Below are 8952 nucleotides of genomic sequence, written 5' to 3'. Positions count from 1 at the left end.
CACTACTAGCATGAACGAGCTGTTATAAGTATAAGGGCAAAACATATGCAAGTCGAAGCCGCCTTTCTCCGAAGAGTTACACCTATAACGGTCAATATCGCACCAAAGCCGGCAAGGCTGTCATATATATATATAGGGAACGTCCCAACAAAACATAAGCCGAGAAGGCTACCTTCATACACAGCTGCCATGATAAACATATATAGCTACGCAAGCCGACAAGGCTGCCACTACAATGGGTACGCCCCAAACACAAGTCATAACCATATAACAAAACAACAACCATACATAGACCCACACTTGTGACCACAGACCTCTAAGAGTGACAACGACTTCATATGACGGGACAGGGCCCCGCCGTACCCTGAACGATAATATATATATATATCAAAAGGTTATACCACGAACTATGCCCCCGGAACAAAGGAGCACTCTGGAATAGCTGAGTAGATATCCTAGGCTGGCGGATCTCCGAAGCGTGTGTCTGTACCTGCGGGCATGAAACGCAGCCCCCCGAAGAAAGGGGGTCAGTACGAAATATGTACTGAGTATGTAAAGCGTGAAACATAGTAAATAGAATCATATCTGAGACAAGGTGTATAGGGCTCAATGCAACAACCGAGTTTCGTAAAACTTGCCTTTTTAACATATTTCATTTGTATCGTTTCCATATCAATATCAATATAATGCTTTATAATCAACTGCATAATCATTCTGTATATAACATATATAACGTGTCCCGGCCCTGTAATAAGGGACTCGGTATTTATAATCATAACATCATAAACGTAAACATATTCGTGTCCCGGCCCTTTAGTAAGGGACTCGGTAATAAGGAATATATGCCCTCCTGGCCTTCATCTCCAAATCATCATATCATCACATCATCATCATCATCATATATATATATATAACGTGTCCCGGCCCTCTAGTGAGGGACTCGGTGAATAGTATAATAGATCGGCGCACGAGAACGTACCCTGGCCGGACTCGATGAAGGATATAGCGGTAAGCACGAGCGAGTAATAAGCAACCACATATATATGTAAAACATTTTTGGGACTCAATGAATAGTAACTAAATCAATTCTTGGACATTAGCATGTTACATTATATAAAAACCAAGCATACTTATGCAATTCCTTTTAACAAAATAAGAACTCTTGTACATAACATATTAGTCCATCATGTAATAAATAACGAGATCATATTTCAACTATACCAACATTTTCAACATTACGAACGAATAACAATCACATATCATTCTAGGAGTTAGAGAGTGGAGTCACCCCGAGGCTCAGATTATATCTTACTTACGTCTAGGACATGCCAAAAGAAGGAAGGAATAGGCTTTGCGTACCTTTAGCGTTTAATCGTATAATAACTTGTACTTGCTGCCCAACAACACTTATCCTATATCAAGATATCAAGAGCTACGCTTAGTCTACAAAGGATTTTAATACGCACTCTAACACTCACAATCCATTTCAAACATTTAGACGACGTTTCGTTCGCATTCGAACCAACTAGTGCTACAAGCTAACATTGCTAGTCATTCCTTTCTTATATCATTCCAAACTTGTTTAACATGACTTAGGGAACTTGGGCAGTCCACACACCCTTCAAAACAGTTCCATACACACGGCTAAACAACACACATAGCGTTTTCATTCTCGCTAAGCAATTTTCCAGTTTTGCCTTACAATAACAACAATACGTTTAATGACAACGCTTTCATGGTTCTTGGGACTGTTTTAACATCATCTTTATTCTTACAACAGCCCACAATTCATTCCAGTTTTAGCTTGATCATTGCACTTTACCTTCACTAAACGTTTGCAACAAGAATCAACATTCAACACACACAATTTACATTCTAGTACCAAAACAGTCCACGGTTGGGCTGCCTATATCCTTCAACATAAATCATTTATTTAACACTTCAATTTACATATCTAGCATGCTACAATACACCACAATGTCCATAACAACAACAATCAAAACATGACACAAAACAGTCCATAACTTCTCCTAAAACAGTCCCCTACACGGCTTCAACATCACCATAACAACTTTATGATTTTCATCCATTTATTCATACTGCAATACATTCAATCCATTCCCAATACATGTACAAGAAGATTAAGAATTCTTTTATGTAAGCTTATAACACACGGCTCACTTCAACTTCAAGAAAAACAGCCCAATACCAACATGCACAACCATACGAAAACTTCTTACAATTCTTGTTCATTTTCATATATTATCGCAAGTCCAATCCGTCCACAATACATGCAAAATAAGACCAAACATGGCTTCACCTAAGCTCACAGATCACCTCAACTTCAACCACAACAACAATCCAACAACAACATACACAAATTATACATTCAAACCATCATACAACACATGAAAAGTGATCATTCTTACCTTGTAACTCAACACTTCAATCGGCTAGCCCATCACTTTCACCTCTTGAACTTTAACACTTGTTCTTGCTATTCCAATGAATGCTACACGTTAATACACACCTTCAAGGGAGTTGAATTTCTTAAGAAACTGATTTTTGGATCAAATTGGAGAAGGTTATTCTCGGCCAACTTGTAGCCGAGAGCCTCTCTCTCTATCACTAAGTTTTCTAATTTTGTAAATGTTGAAATGAATGTTTGTTGAATTGTGAATCATCAATTCTCCTTTTATATGCATTACACAAGGTGGACATGTGTCCCACCCAAGTTCTTAGCCAATAAGAATTTGCCATTCCACAAGTGGGACCCACACGGCAACTTAGGCCCACTAATGGTGTAATTAAGTTCCTAATCTCACTTAGTCATCCAATCTTGGCCAATTAATCCTTATTCTCCAATAATGTTCTTATACCAAACGAAATCCATAAGCAACTTGTGCATAGAAACGAAATCGGGAGGCGAAAACCCTTACCGGGAACCTTAAAACAGCTTTGTCTTTAACTTGCCGCACTTAGCTTCATAATGTCCCAATGTAAAGATACGGGACATAACATTCTTCCCCCCTTTAGGACATTCGTCCTCGAATGTTGATCTAATTCTGGATTTCCCATACTTCCTCAAGTATCCTCTTAGTTAATTATGTCCTTCACATACCTCTCCTGATTGTCAACTCGTTTTAATCCTTTATAATCGCACTCCAGGTCCTTACGTAGCTGTTCCCATAACATCTTCCTTTTCTATTGCTTCCCGAGGTATTAGTTATACGCCTTTGTCTTTACTCTTCCAGTTATTCCGTAGTTGATTATCAGCTGTATTTCGAGCTGTTTTGCAGGAGTGTTATTGTCTTTCTGATCCAAATGTTGCTCAGTTGTACCATCGTAGATTGATTCGGGCCTGTACCCATGGTGCATATAGTTACGATTCAACTCCTTTCCTTTCGATTGATACTTCCTTTAAATAACGTATCGTTCATTTCACTTCACCTCCCTATCCTTAATCAAAATCCCACACTACTAGAAATTCTGGCTATGGTAACGGTTCAGTTTCCGTCGCGGTAGATTGTTTTTCCGTTGCTATAGTGATACTGCAACGGTTTTGGAGATTGTTACAACAGATTGCGTTGCAATAGGTCTATTACGACGGTTAGTTGCGACAGTTCAGAAAACCGTTGCAATAGATTAACCTACCGCAACGGTTTACCCTTCAAGATTATTGCAACAGTTATGTCCTTATTACAACGGCTACGAACCGTTGCGATATATCTTTTTGCATCGGTTGTTTAACTCTATTGCAACACTTATTTATGACTGCTTCTTCCTTTAGCAACAGTTGTTATAGAGCTAATGCAATGGTTTTTTAATATGCAACAATTACTTTTAGGACTATTGCAACGATTATTGTGGGTTTACCGCAACAAATATTATGGGCTACTGCAACGGTTGTTGTTGTCCTACTGTAACGCATATTATGGTGCTACTGTTACAAATATTATAGCGCTATTGCAACTGATATTATATATAGGGCGACACAACATAAACTATATATATACATAAATCAATCAAAAGAAACTATTCATAACCAAAATTATAATCCAAGATCCAACATCATACCAAAATAATAATCCAAGATCCCACATCACACCAAAATAATAATCCAAGATCCAACATCATACCAAAATAATAATACAAGATCCTGGAGGTCGTGTAATATCTACAAAAGCAAAATATCAAGATAATATTTGACCATTCAAGAGGTGGAACACACAAGTTTTCAGTTTTCAAAAACATCAACCCAATCCTCCTAAGTCATGTCTTCACTTCTTTCATCCCCTTGTTCAATTTCACCACCTACAAATGATAATGAAAAATGATTTAGTAAATCTTTCATAAAAGAATTTAATCTGCATATATATACTAATAACAGAACCAAAAGAATCATTTGATTCAACAGCTCATTTCAAAAAATACAGTATGAAGCAAAGTATTACAAAGTGGCAAGGTTGTTAAAGATCTATATAGATGACAGAATTACAAGGGTAAGAAGCAAGCAAAGGATAAGAGGGATAATCAAAAGTAGATGGGTTTACCATCACCTAAAACTGCTGAAGCAAATGGTGTAATGAACACAGTTGCAGTAGTTAATCCTAACTCTAGTCCCGTTGTGGCAAACTACAAACAAGTTTGCGAGATTAGGTGAGAGTAAAGGTGATGATGTAGTTGTGGAATTTGCTATAGATGATGTGGGACATCAGTTGGTTGCAGTAGATAATACAACTACTGAAAATAGCCATAAACAGTTAGCTTTGCCTCAAGGGAATGAAGTAGATAACACTATTGGTAAGGAAATAATTGTTGCAGGTCCTAAGAGCATTGAAACTTCTAATAAGTTTGATGGCTTACAAGAAAAACCAGATGACTTGAATATGGGAAATTCAGGAAATCGTGGCACTAGTTGGGGAGAAAATGGTTGAGAACCTGCTTACTTCACCAGTACGAAGTTCAAAAGAATGGAAAGGTGAATGATGAGGAACTGCTTACTTCACTAGTAGTTCAGAAGGATAAAGCATCTGTTGATGTGAATATAGGTGTTGAGAAATCTCTTAATGTTAATGCAGCTGTGTTTACACCTGGGAAAAAGAAATACTCTCCTATTAAAAACAAGTAATGGCCTGAGAGTGCTTCTCCTAATCCTGCTAATGAATTAATTACTCTCAATCAAGCTTGTCTTGAAGTGCCATCTACTACTTTTGCTACTGATACTGATAATGGAGTAGACAGGAAATTATGGAGTGATCAGATTGAGGAGGATGCTAAGGAAGGTGAGATTCAACTTGCAAAGGAAGGTGATAAACAACCTCTTGACACATCAGATTCATCACAGGATCCTGTTGAATTCATGTTTGGCACGGGTACAGATGGTGTAATTGATGAGGGCAAAAAAGTTGATCACATTAACACTCAGGAAGACCCGCAGAATAGTGAGCTACATGTTCATAATGTTAGCAGCAATACGTAGTCCGAGTGGGATAGATGTCCTTTGAGTCATGAAGTAACTCCAGAAACAAGATCTCAATTCAAGAAAATCATGAAGGCCAAGAGGATTTAGCAAATTATACCAGATATTCCAAGAATGGCCAATGGGATTGAAAGTCATGACACCGTGACTCCAAGCATAAGTATTCACAAACAACTTAAACCAAATGAAAACACCACACCGATGCCGGGTGCAATGCAAAGGTCCAAGAGCAATACACACGAAGCATGCTAGTGATTCTACTTATGGCAAATCAAAGGGAAAGGCAATGCAAATATACAGAAATTCAAAGAAAAACAAATTACAAAATTCGTGAGGAAATCATAGTCGAAAGTCGTGCAAAGTGATGCAAATAAGCGATTCGTATCTCACATGCTACTTCGTAAATTTACGAGTCTCGTGCAAGGAACATAATAATCGAAGAAGCGGTGGGGCAACATTAAGCCAATGCTAAGGCTAAAAAAATAGTCTCAAGTTATCAATGTGTAGAAGAACTTCGTAAATTTACAAGTAGCAGTTGCAGGTGAGGAAAGGAAAATCGATATGGATGAGGAGTCTACTGCTCAAGAAGACAGAAGAGAACAAGGCTAAGAATTATAATTCCAACTAATTTTGCTATATACTCGGATATAATTGGAGTATCGGTCAGTCTTAGAAATTTAGTCTCAAATTGTATAGGCTTAATCCATTTAATGTAAGATCATCTTTAGTTCATCAGGCAAGGAAGCACTATCTGACAATATAAAATTGGGCTACAAGGAACACTGCATTCAAGAAAGAGGCAATCTGCTCAGATAAAGTCAAAAAGATGCAACTATTTAGCAATAAATCACCCCAAAATCTAAGTGTCACTTAACATAATAAACGAAGACAAAAGTTGAATGGAGAGAATAATGAATTTTGTTATTAGAAAAGTTGAATCAAATCCTTAAAATTTCAATATAAAAAAAAAATACATTGAACATTAAAAGTAGATCTAACAAAGTTTCACCTTAAAGAACTGTACCAAATACAAGAATTAATATTCAGTTTATGATATTTCCAAAGAAAAGAAAACACTCTTGTCTAGCCAAGCTTTGATCAATTATGAGAAAAAGTACAAAACAACAAAAAACGAGTGTATGTTTTTCATAAAAATATTCACTGAAAACACATTCCTTGCCATGTATTAGTATCGGTTCCATTCTCATTACTCCACAATCTTTATAATCATTAGGCACAAAACTATAGTTGGTTTACTTTGTAATAGACATGTCTTGATTAGGTGTAGCTTGTTGGAAGACTATGTTACACTTATGTCATCCTAACAAGTTTCATAAGAATGCTATTAAGGTTCTACAAAGTGGGAAAGTGCTTGGCAATGTTAAAGACCCCTATAAATGGCAGACTAACAATGGAAAAAATCCTGTTAGGGTGGATGATAATGATCAGAATCAGTTGGTTTTGACACAAGGAAAAGAAGTGAATCTAACACTGGACAGGAACTGATTACTGTTGACCTTATGAGCATTCAAACTAATAATAAGTTTGCAGCTTTAGAGGATGGAGACGGTGAGCATGAAGAAGTTGTTGAGGTGGTTGATGTTGATGCTAACGAAACAGTTGGTTGCAGTAATAGTGCCGTTGATGGAGACAAGAAATAATTAAATGGGATTGAGAGAAATCAACGCCTTCGCTGCTCGGGAGGTGAATTATCTCGTTACCGCAAAGAATCGATCAGATAAGTATAGAACTTGGTTCAAGGAAGCAAGCAGTTGTAGGGCAAAAAATTCTTGTTGAGGCAAATGCAAGTGAAGCTGTACAGAAGTAGGTGGATGCAGCAGTAGCTGCAAAGAAGCTGCAGTAGCTGCAGAGAAGCTGCAGTAGGGGACAAAGTTGTGGAAAAGCCATTAAATGTTAATGCACAATTTTTACACCTAGAAAGAAGAAGCAGTCACCTGCTAAACAATGCATGGAAGCTGCATTCTCTAAACCAATTGTGGAGATGGTTTCAATTAATCAAGTATGTCAAGATATCCCTTATACTACCCTTTGATATCCCTTCTACTACCTTTGCTACTGCTTCTTGCACTGTGGTGAGAGGTACAAGGCACTCAATTTCTAGAAAAGATGCAAGTGCATATACCGTATAAGAGTGTGAATGCAAATTGCCAAGAAGTGGCTAATTTTCAAGAAAGTGTAGAAGCTACTCTTGAGAAATCAGTTCAAGGTGCTGATGTAGCTGATAATGTGGATAAATCTGAGAGTCATGACATTGTGACTCCCCAGTCTAGTGTTCGTAAGCAACAAAATTTTCAGGCTCAAAGGTCTGATGCTGGTTTATCAGGGGTAAATCATGTGAACAAGAGTAATACAAAAAAGCATTCAAGTGCTTCTAATCAAGCCAAATCAGGTTGGAAGGAAAACACAGACATGCAGAAACCACAACAGCAGAGGAACAAAGGAGACAAACAGAGCGGTGGTGCAACAAATTTATACTTCTAAAAATCAGAACCAGGTTGTGCAACATGGTACTAAGAAGTAGCAACAGGTTACAGAGAGAAGTGACACTAACCTTAATTGTTGCTATCTGTAGATGGCCGACGGGTTATTTGATTAGCAGCCTGTGGTGCGGTAGCTTCTCCCGGAAGGAACGACAATGTTGCTAGCATGTCCGGACTAATTAATCCCCGCACGCCGAAGTTGTGCAATTACATTTGCGATAACTTCTGCATTAACCTCTGCTTGCATAGTTCTCTTTTGCTCCTCCATTTCTTCCTGCATTTTTTGGATCTTTTCTTGCATTTGTTGTACTACATCATTTGTGGCATTTGAAGTTGGTTCAAAATTGCCAGCTTTTCTTTTCAAAGAAGTCTTTGTAACCCCCCGTCCATATAATCTAAGACGTCCCGGATGTTCAAGGACTTATAACGGCTGAATATGCATCAACAGGATGACTACCATCTGCGCTCAGTTGTGATTCAATTTCTCCATTTCACCTAATAAGGCAAATCCAACAAGCAGATTCAAGTAAACAAAAACTAAGAATTAATAATTGATACTAAGAATTAATAATTGATCTCAATAAGAACTTGCAATAAATAATATACATACAATTTTACTAGATGTGTTTTCATTCGACTCCTTGTACGAGCGCCCGGGTTTCCTTTCTCTTGTTTCGACAAAGAGCTCCTTAAGTGATACATTTTCCTTGTTTTTTTCCCCGGTCACATGAAAATGGATATGAAAAATTTCTTAAAATGACAGGTTAAGTCTTATAAAAATTAAGAGAACACACCAATTTAATGCGGACTAAAGCGAAACTTTTTTTTGTTTGTGTGCGGATTCGTCAACTTCTTCCGATTCTTAGTATTTGTTTCAGACATATTCTGCAAATAAATAAATCAATAAAATATATTAACTAGTAAAAATCACCAATATAAAATATTACAGCCACAGCCAAGCACTTAGTA

General features: G+C 37.4%; 1 long non-coding RNA gene across 1 annotated transcript; it reads right to left on the bottom strand.

Annotated features, from left to right (window-relative positions):
- Positions 1–4152: 4152 nt before the first annotated feature.
- LOC132045192 (uncharacterized) lies at positions 4153–8117 on the bottom strand. Its single transcript, XR_009412362.1, has 2 exons — positions 8055–8117; positions 4153–4314 (listed from the first exon to the last, which is right to left on the bottom strand). It is a non-coding gene; the product is annotated as an uncharacterized LOC132045192 (long non-coding RNA).
- Positions 8118–8952: the final 835 nt, after the last annotated feature.

Source organism: Lycium ferocissimum, unplaced genomic scaffold (genome assembly GCF_029784015.1).
Source record: "Lycium ferocissimum isolate CSIRO_LF1 unplaced genomic scaffold, AGI_CSIRO_Lferr_CH_V1 ctg6204, whole genome shotgun sequence".
Lineage (NCBI taxonomy): Eukaryota > Viridiplantae > Streptophyta > Magnoliopsida > Solanales > Solanaceae > Lycium > Lycium ferocissimum.
Note: the sequence above shows the minus strand (reverse complement) of the source record. Positions and strands in the feature narration are given on the sequence as shown.